The sequence below is a fragment of the Oratosquilla oratoria genome, chromosome 9 (genome assembly GCF_046742065.1).
Source record: "Oratosquilla oratoria isolate Oo_2021 chromosome 9, ASM4674206v1, whole genome shotgun sequence".
NCBI classification, from domain to species: Eukaryota; Metazoa; Arthropoda; class Malacostraca; order Stomatopoda; family Squillidae; genus Oratosquilla; species Oratosquilla oratoria.
In genome coordinates, this window is record NC_134785.1 from 56,594,408 (window position 1) to 56,604,407 (window position 10,000).

Consider the following 10,000-nt stretch of genomic DNA (forward strand, 5'->3'; position numbering starts at 1 on the left):
GTAGTCTTCGCTCGCCGTCGTTGTCACTGTTGTCTTCGTTGTATCTCGTTTCTAATTCTTATTCTTTTTTGACAACATATCGATTCTTCTTCCCTATCTCTCTCATTTATAACTCTTCTTCATAATTACCATCACCGTGTTTCCTTCTTTGCCATTATATTTTGTTACTCTTTCCGAAGAGGGAAGAATTATCGAGGAAAAAATCGAAACAAATTCCGCCAGTCTTTTACACCAAGAAACTCAATTGACTATACGAGCAACTTTCGCCTTCTCCTTCACGGGTGATAAAAAGGAATTTTAGTGCTAAAATATTCTCGCTTGATAACAGTATTCCTTCCTTTCTCACATACCGCGATAGGAGTAATAAAGGATCAAGGAAGTGAATAAGGAGGCTAGGAAAAAAATTCTCATCAATTGATTTAATCCATTGAAAGATTTGGAGCTCTTAGTAAATTGGGTTAAAAATCTCTTGCGTGAATTCTTTGGCTTCTTCAATGTCGATATCAAGTCTCTTCTTACTTCTGGGGTGATCGTAATATTGATAGATAACCGAGTCTATTATGAAAAAAGTTATTTCGAAAAAAAATCTAAACAGATTACCATATCGAAGCTAGAGGAGATTGATTAAAGTCTCGGAACTAATAATAAAAAGAATGAATAAATAGATAAATAAATAAAATAAATTGCCTTCAAAAAGATGTAATATTTCAAACTTGTTTGAAACCATTTAACGATAATGTCGACCATAACAAGAAATTATCATCTTGCCAGATGTACGATGTCACCCAACGGATTGTCTGTTTTGTCAGGCTGCGATCACGAAGCGGATTTTTTGTTTCCGTAAAATTTGTAATTTCTATCAAAGATCTACAGGCTAGTATTCATTTTAGATATTTCTAGTATCATCTGACGATTATTGTTAAAATTGATATATTTATCTATTTATTAATTTCATTTATTAACATTCATTTATACATTTACTCATTTGTGTATTTATGTCTTCATACATCTATTTATTCATTAATTTTTCTTTTCGTATTTATTATTTTATGATTGCTTATTCATTTACTCATCTATTGAATGATTGATTGTTTGATTCAGTTTTTTATCTATTCATCTATTTATCTATTTATTCATTCATCTATTTATACATTTATTTATTTACATATTTATATATTTATCATTCATGTATTTATTTATCTATATATCTATTTATATATTTACTTATCTATATATCTATTTGTTTATTTATTTATTTTATTTATTTATTCATTCATTTACTCATTTACTTGTTTATTTGACTGTTTGCCTATTTCCCTCTTATCTAATCATTTTCTATTCACTTGTTTATTCATTTAATTATATATCTAGTTAGTAAATGATTCACTTATTTATCAATCTATATATCTGTTGATTAAACTTTATCTATTTGACTATTTATTTAGTCGTTTATTTGTCCACCTGTTGTCAATATAATTATTTATTAATTTATTCACATATATATTCGTTTATTGATTAAATTAATAATTTATCAATTTATTAATTTATTTCCACTTTATTCATTTGTTTATTCGTTTATTCATTTATGTATTTATTTACTTATTTCTTAATCTATTTATATATTTAACTATTCACTTGTTTATCTACCTATACATTGTATATTTATATATTCTTAATTATTTTTATCTATCTATCTATTTATTGAGTAATTCATTTATATGTATGTCTATCTCGCTTTCCTTTGGTATGGGACATCTGATGAAATGTTTACGTTAGAGTTTCAAGGAATGCTAAAAGAAAGATGAGGAAAGTAAGCGCAGAAAGTCAGAATCCCCCAACTTCTGCATCCTCATGGAATATATGTATTACTTAGAATTGCAGATACCGCTGTCTAGTACTTATTTGGAATACATACATCTTCAGGGACTCCAGGCCAGTGCCAGGAACCTATAAATCCGAAAGTTTTGACAATTCATGTTCATAATGGCACATGGCCCTCTTCTATAATATTACGAATATATATTCACTATAAACCCACTATCGGAGAAATAATATCGGAAGGACAGGAAAACTGTATATTACAAAGGATTACAAAGGCGGAGCATGCCGACAGGAGACCTTTTGATCCATATCTAGGTCGGATGCAAAAAAAAAAAAAAAAAAAAAAAAAAAATAAAATTAATAATAAATTAAAACTACAATAATGTAAAAATAACAAATAAAATACATAAATAAATGCATAGGTATAGTTGAATAACAAACAAACAGGTAAATAGTAAATGATTATAAATTGACATATAACTTATAATAAATGAGAATCAGACAAATTATAACAAAACAAAAACAAATAATATAACATAAATTATAATCATTACAGCATCTTACTTAGGTATTTATCTAAATGATTCTTAAAGCTTCGAACTGAACTACATTGCACTACCTGTGCAGGAAGTTTATTCCATTCATTAACTACACGGTTGGCAAAGTTATTTCTACCTACTTCCAAATTGAATCTATTTCCGGACAGTTTGAGACCATTGTTTCTTGTCTGATTCTCATTCAATGTGAAAATTTTGTCACTTTTGATGTTGTCAATTCCCTTTAAAATCTTAAAGACCTGTATCAAGTCACCTCTGAGTCTACGCTTTTTTAGGGAAAACAGATTCATGTGCTTAAGTCGATTTTCGTATGATTTATTTTTGATATTTGGAATCAGTTTTGTGGCTCGCCGTTGTACTTTTTCCAGTCTGTCAATGTCTTTAATGAGATTCGGTGACCATACGGAAACAGCATATTCCAAATGTGGACGAACTAACGATTTATATAGCTTGTTAATGAGTGATGGACTTTTGAAATCAAAAGATCGCGCAATCAATCCCAGAATCTTATTTGCTTTCTCAGACTACTATCTGTAGTCCTCTTCAGCAGAATGAAGAGGACTACAGATAGTAGTCGAAATATACAGTTTTCCTGTACTTCCGATATTATTTCTCCGATATTGGGTTTATAGTAAACATTTATAAATGTGTAATAACATACCAGTTTCCAACGAATATATATGTATATAGATACATACATACATACATACATACATATATATATATATATATATATATATATATATATATATATATATTATATATCATATATTATATATTAATTGAAATCTATAAATATGAGGAATATCTGTTGAGCAGGGAAGGGACTATAAACGGATAAAGAGATAAGAACATCCCGATGGGATGTTCTTATCTGCTTCGGCTGTCGGGAACCACTGTAAGAATATTGTGCCTCACTGCATTTCCCTTGGGGCGAGCTGCGTGGCGGGGAGCAGGGATGACCATGTAACAACGTTGTTCAGAAATAGGAGGGGGCTTTCAATGGGTTTTGATGTGTATGAGGTGTGTGTGTGTGTGTGCTTTGATTCGGTAGTGTGTGTGTGTGTGTGTGTGTGTGTGTGTGTGTGTGTGTGTGTGTGTGTGTGTGTGTGTGTGTGTGTGTGTGTGTGTGTGTGTGTGTGTGTGTGTGTGTGTGTGTGTGTGTGTGTGTGTGTGTGTGTGTGTGTGTGTGTGTGTGTGTGTGTGTGTGTGTGAAACCGGACAAAGAGACGAGGAAAATTAATTATAGGTGTAACATAGCAAAGGTTAAAAAAAGCTCTTGTACAGCAGCGTTTTCTAAATGGCTAACGACCAAAGGACAGGCGAAAGATGGCGCCTCAATCTGAGAGAAAAAAAATACAAACCCTTTCACAACGAAAAAAGAGACTTACAAATTCTATTCCAATCGCAGGAAAGCAATTTCATTCAGTTGAAGAGTTAGATGCAGTTGGATGGGATGACCAACTGTTATGTGATTTTTCATCACACGACCCTGTCTCTCCTTCAACTATACATCTCCGGCAGCAAGAGGAATTATTTGAGCGATTTTCTGGCTCCTGCCTCCTGTAATGACTCATTCTCGCAACTTATTTTCTTTTTCATGAGAATGATTTGACCCGAGACATTAAATAACTTAATCCGAAACACCAAAGAGCTTAATCTAGGACATTAAACAGCTTAACCCGAAACATTAAATAATTGTGGTCAGCTCTTAGTGCCAGATAATTGCGATTTAGATAACTCACGATCTTTTTATATTATAAACATTGGAGATATGATAACAATGAAGACGAACTATTTTCCTTTTATTTTTTTTATTATTATTTTTTTTCTATTTCTTTTCTAAGAATTGTAGTTTCTTAACCTTTCAAGTTTTTGATTCGACTTGTATTCTTACCCTATGGGCCGCCAGGCAATTGTTTCAGTCGAGGGAAAATCCCCGAGATCTGAAGGTATAAATAACCAATATCGATTTGGAAGTTTGCCGGGTATAACCAACACTATAAGAGTGGGGCATAAACAATGGTCTCAAACTGTCCGGAAATAGATTCAATTTGGAAGTAGGTAGAAACAACTTTGCCAACCGTGTAGTTAATGAATGGAATAAACTTCCTGCACAGGTAGTGCAATGTAGTTCAGTTCGAAGCTTTAAGAATCATTTAGATAAATACCTAAGTAAGATGCTGTAATGATTATAATTTATGTTATATTATTTGTTTTTGTTTTGTTATCATTTGTCTGTCTGATTTTCATTTATTATTAGTTATATGTCAATTTATAATCATTTACTATTTACCTTTTTGTTTCTTATTCAACTATACCTATGCATTTATGTATTTTGTTATTTTTACATTATTATAGTTTTAATTTATTATTAATACGATTTTTTTTTTTTTTTTTTTTTGCTTCCGACCTAGATATGGATAAAAAGGTCTCCTGTCGGCATGCTACGCCTTTGTAATCCTTTGTAATCCCTCATTTTTGCACCTCGCTCTCGATTCTATCACTTTATCGTGAAACGTAAAGTTTACAATCAATGCAATGCGATCAATATCGATTTGGAAGTTTGCCGGGTATAACCAACACTATAAGAGTGGGGCATAAACATCCCTCATTTTTGCACCTCGCTCTCGATTCTACTACTTTATCGTGAAACGTAAAGTTTACAATCAATGCATTCTGCCAGCAATAATCTACAGGTGTGAGACTTGGAAACTGATAAAGGCGATGGAAACAAAACTAAGGATTGCACAGAGGAGAACGGAGAGATCAATGCCCTAGATTCTACTTTATCGTGAAACGTAAATTTTACAATCAGTGCATTCTGCCAGCAATAATCTACGGGTGTGAGACTTGGAAACTGACGAAGGCGATGGAAACAAAGCTAAGGACTGCACAGAGGAGAATGGAGAGATCAATGAAGGGAATAACGCTGAGAGACCGAAAGAGAGCAAGTTGGGTGAGAGAGCAGACTAGAGTGAAAGATATTGTGGAGGCGGTGAAAGAGAGGAAGTGGAATTGGGCAGGTAAGTTAGTGCGAACGACTAATGAGTGATGGAGCAAGAGTGTTACTGAGTGGACGCCGCGAGATGGGAAGCGTGGAAGAGGGAGACCAGACAGAAGGTGGAGAGACGAGATTGAGAAGTTTGCAGGAGTGACGTGGCAGAGGTTGGCGCGGTCGTGTGAATCATGGAATGCTATAAAGGAGGCCTTTGTTCAGCAGTGGACTCAGAATGGCTGATTTGATTTGATTATCGACCACTTTAGTCTCGTCCTACTAACGTCATCGATGACGTCAGACAAGATTCTTGTATTTGGTCATATACACGGTCTTATTGAGCGCGGATTTGATTGATTTTATAATCAATATGGGCTTCAATTGTACTGTTTCGTAAGTTACAACGCTATTCTTCCTCCGATCTAGTTTCTACTTTTTCTTGTCGGAAATAAAAAACAAAAAACCTTGCTTCAAGCAAATTTACTAATGAACAAAGACGCTAGGATACGGTACAAACGCTACATATTTACGAGTAATTCCGTCCGTCCATGCCGGCTACATGTCTTCTGCCGACGAAGCAGCTTCCGACTTCCCCTCTCTTCATAAACGTTAGGTCTTCATATACATTGCAATCATAACCACAACCACAATAACAACCACAATAGAGCTATAACCACAACCATAACACTAGAATCACAACACTACAACTACAGCCACAACACAACCACAAACTCAATGCAACTACAACACCAGTCACAATGCCACAACTACAACCTCAATACAATCACAACTAGAACCACAAACATAATCACAACCACAACACCACAACCACAACACCACAACCACAACACCACACTACCATAACCATAACCATAACTCCATAATACCACAACACCACAACCACAGCTACAATACCACACCACCACAGCCACGACCACAATATCACAACCACAACAGCTAAATAGCAGCAATGCTGGTCATACAAAAAACAAGAATGACGACAGCTCACTTATAAATGGCCCATTTACAAAATGATAACAAAAAATATAAGAACTGCAGCAATTTATCGTTCGAAAACATAGAAAAATGATGCACTGCCATTGATGTCCCATATGCCAGAGGACGAAGAGCAGATTACTTTGTGTTTTGTCGCCGGAAACCAGCGCCTCTATTCTTAGGGACACTATTGGTCCAAAGAGGGTAGTATAAAAGAAGATATTTGAGGAGCACGGTAGAAAGGAGTGACAGTATAATTTCAAATTATCATCACTCCCTTTTTTAGTGGAAAATAATCTCCGGTAATAGAATGATGCTGTGTGAGCTGGTTCGTAAGGGCGTTACAAAAGTTCCGCAATATGTTGACTGCATAAGAGAAGAGAAGCCATTGGAATAGACTTGAGAACTCTTACTTGAGAAGAGTGAATATCCCATTGGTACAGCTGATAGTGAGCTCCACAGCTTGATATTTGTTATGGACCTCGTATTTACCGTCAACCATCACACTATTTTTGTTCATTATCTCCTTCACGATGGTAGGGATTCTTTATAAAAAAAAAAAAAAAAAAAAAAAAAAAAAAAAAAAAAAAAAAAAAAAAAAAAAAAAAAAAAAAAATCAAGGCCCATCTGTACCAAGTGGATTTTTTTTCTTTTATTATGCTTGCCGTCAAGCTATATCATTCATATCTGGTGATGAAGGGATTAAAATCCAACTAGATTAACCTCTCCCACCCCGAGTGGAACACTTCATTGTAAGCTGGCTGCATACAACCTGTTCACTTCATCTGTACTGCACGCCTCTGTTTGCCGCCAAGGCACTCTATTCATCTTTGTTTTTGTTTTGTTATCATTTGTCTGTCTGATTCTCATTTATTATTAGTTATCTGTCAATTTATCATTATATATTATTTATTTGTTTGTTTATTATTTCACTATACCTATACATTTATTTATGTATTTTATTTAGTATTCACATTATCATAGTTTTTATATATTATTTTATTGTTGATATTTTTTTTTTCGCATCCGACCTAGATATGGATCAAAAGGTCTCCTGTCGGCATGCTCCGCCTTTGTAATCCCTTTGTTAATATTTATTTCTACATAATTCTACCCGGGAGCGTGGCAGGACCTCTAGTTTACTCTTTACAGAAATGGTGAAATACGGTTATAGCATACATAATCATCACGAGGTCATCAAAACTTGTTCGGAGCTTGATGTGATTAATTAGGGCTTAATTACACTATAGGTTATCTCTAGATGGTAGGTAAATGGTGACAGTGATGATGGTAATGATGATGATGATAATAATAATAATGATAGAAATTATAATAGTACTGATGATAGTAATAATGATAATGATAATCATAATGATAATAAGAGCAATAATGATAATTATAATAGATACATAAACATATATATATATATATATATATATATATATATATATATATATATATATATATATATATATATATACATCAATGGCTTGTTCCCCCTTACAAGGGAGGTAACCAATGTCAAAGGCATAAATCCACTCCCACCCATTTCATCTCCGCATACTCCACTCCCATTCACCGCCCCCTCCCTCCCTCTTTTCTTGACTCCTCCTGGATGATGGGTCATTCCTGCATCTCGCCTACTGTCCTGGGTCAGAAGCAATGCAGCAAGATACAGCACATTCACAGCACAGCCGCTTCATTCAATCGGCAACCCGCCCTCCATCTCCGTCCCCTCATACAGAAAAAGAAAAGACGAGTAGAAATCTCTTCAGGCTGCGTCAAAATATTCACACATACTCCCTCATTCCCCCATGCCACACCCACTCCCTTCCATGCATGACAACATCATCCATACACAACCATTCTTCACTCACCCCTATCTTCTGTCTTCTCACTTCCTTCCTCAACAGACATCCCCCTCTTTCTCAGTGGCCCTTTTACCCCATCCATCCATCTCATCCTTGGTCGCCCTCTCATGTTCATTCCATCCACTTCTGCTTCCACACATATTCCCACCCATTCCACTACCCTCCACCACCTTTTCTAATAATAAAAATCATAACAATGGTAATAATGATAGTAATAATAGTAATAATAATGATTCTTGCTGATTAGAAACTGCACCTCCAGGAAGACTTGAGAGTGTTGATGGGGTTTGTAGACGAGTAAAAGGGATGATGTTCTTCAACCTTCGTCTAGAACAGTGGTTCCCAAACTTTTTTTGGCCGCGACCCAAATCCAGATCTGGCGACCCAAGCATCAAAAAGCAATTTCGAAAGTCTTCTTTTATCGAAAACACAAGTGTAGGGAAGCTTTTGATTGAAATTATTTTTTTTCTAACAAGGTCTCGCGACTCATTCTTGAACACTTCGCGACCCGTGTTTGGGTCGCGACCCATAGTTTGGGCATCGCTGGTCTAGAAGGACCACTTCATACAGTAACTAATAATTGGTCCATTATCCCTTGACTATGGGAGAAGGACATAATTCGACAATCTTTCGACAGCCCTGGCAAACGCTTTCTAAGGATAAAAAGTAGAGTTTTACTTATTTTACTACCTGGTCTTATGAAAACTACAGGTAGATTTTATAGATAACCCAGTTAAACAGAATAAATGAACTAAAAACGCAAGTAAGATTTGATTTTCTGATGGTAGAAAGAGTTCGTCAAGGCTGGCAAAATGTTTTAAGTGTCTATCAACATAAACAATTAATAAAGCTATAACGAACTAAACGTCGTACTGAAATATGTTCCGTCCTCATATGCTGTTTCTTTTAAGTCGACAACTGCCAATTTCATACGTTTTCAAATGTACGATCCTTTAATCTCGTAAACATATGAAAATTTAATTTTAGTGAAATAGACTCTGCCTTGATGGTAGACACATCATAAATCAAATGGAGACATATCACTCTTGTACTTAACTGCCAATTTCATACGTTTTCGAATGTCCGATTCTTTAATCTCATAAACATATGAAAATTGAGTTTTAGTTAAATAGACTCTGTCATGACGGTATATACATCATAAATCAAATGGAGACATATCACTCTTGTAAACGACTCACGGCTTGCAAGGCCCGGAAAAGCTATCTCTTCCATCACAGGAATTTCACTCCTTCTTTCTCAGGAAAAGTCGTCTTTCTCCATACATGAAGCATTATCTTCTTTATCACTAGAAGTACTATATTTTTTACGAATTGTTGTCTGTTTTATCAGGAGAAATTCATCTCTCACGAAAAATTATATCCTACTCACGAGAAGTTGTCATTTGACGAGCAAAGTTATATTTTTTTCTCACGAAAAGGGATTTTACTCACTTTCCATGATGCGTTTGTTTTCTCACGAGGAATTCACCTCACAAAAATTATATTCTTTTTATGAGAACTTTCTCATTTCGCATGGAAAATTATCTTCTTTCTCGTGAGAAGTATTTTTTTTTCACAAAAAATACTCTTTCTCACAATACAAACATATCTTTATCAAGTGATAAGGAAATGCATTCATGTCAAAAAACGTACATATTTTCCAGACTGGTTGTTCGATGTTAAGTTGCCTATTATTGTTTTATTGTTTGAACATTAATATTATATTGTGTTGGATTATCTAAGCAAATTTATTGGGAA

The 10,000-nt window shown here is 34.6% G+C and overlaps 1 protein-coding gene across 2 annotated transcripts in view; it reads left to right on the top strand.

Annotated features, from left to right (window-relative positions):
• Positions 1–10,000, top strand: part of LOC143028436 (putative sodium/potassium/calcium exchanger CG1090) — a 384,909-nt gene that overhangs the window by 164,006 nt on the left and 210,903 nt on the right. The gene's annotated exons all lie outside the window — the stretch shown is intronic.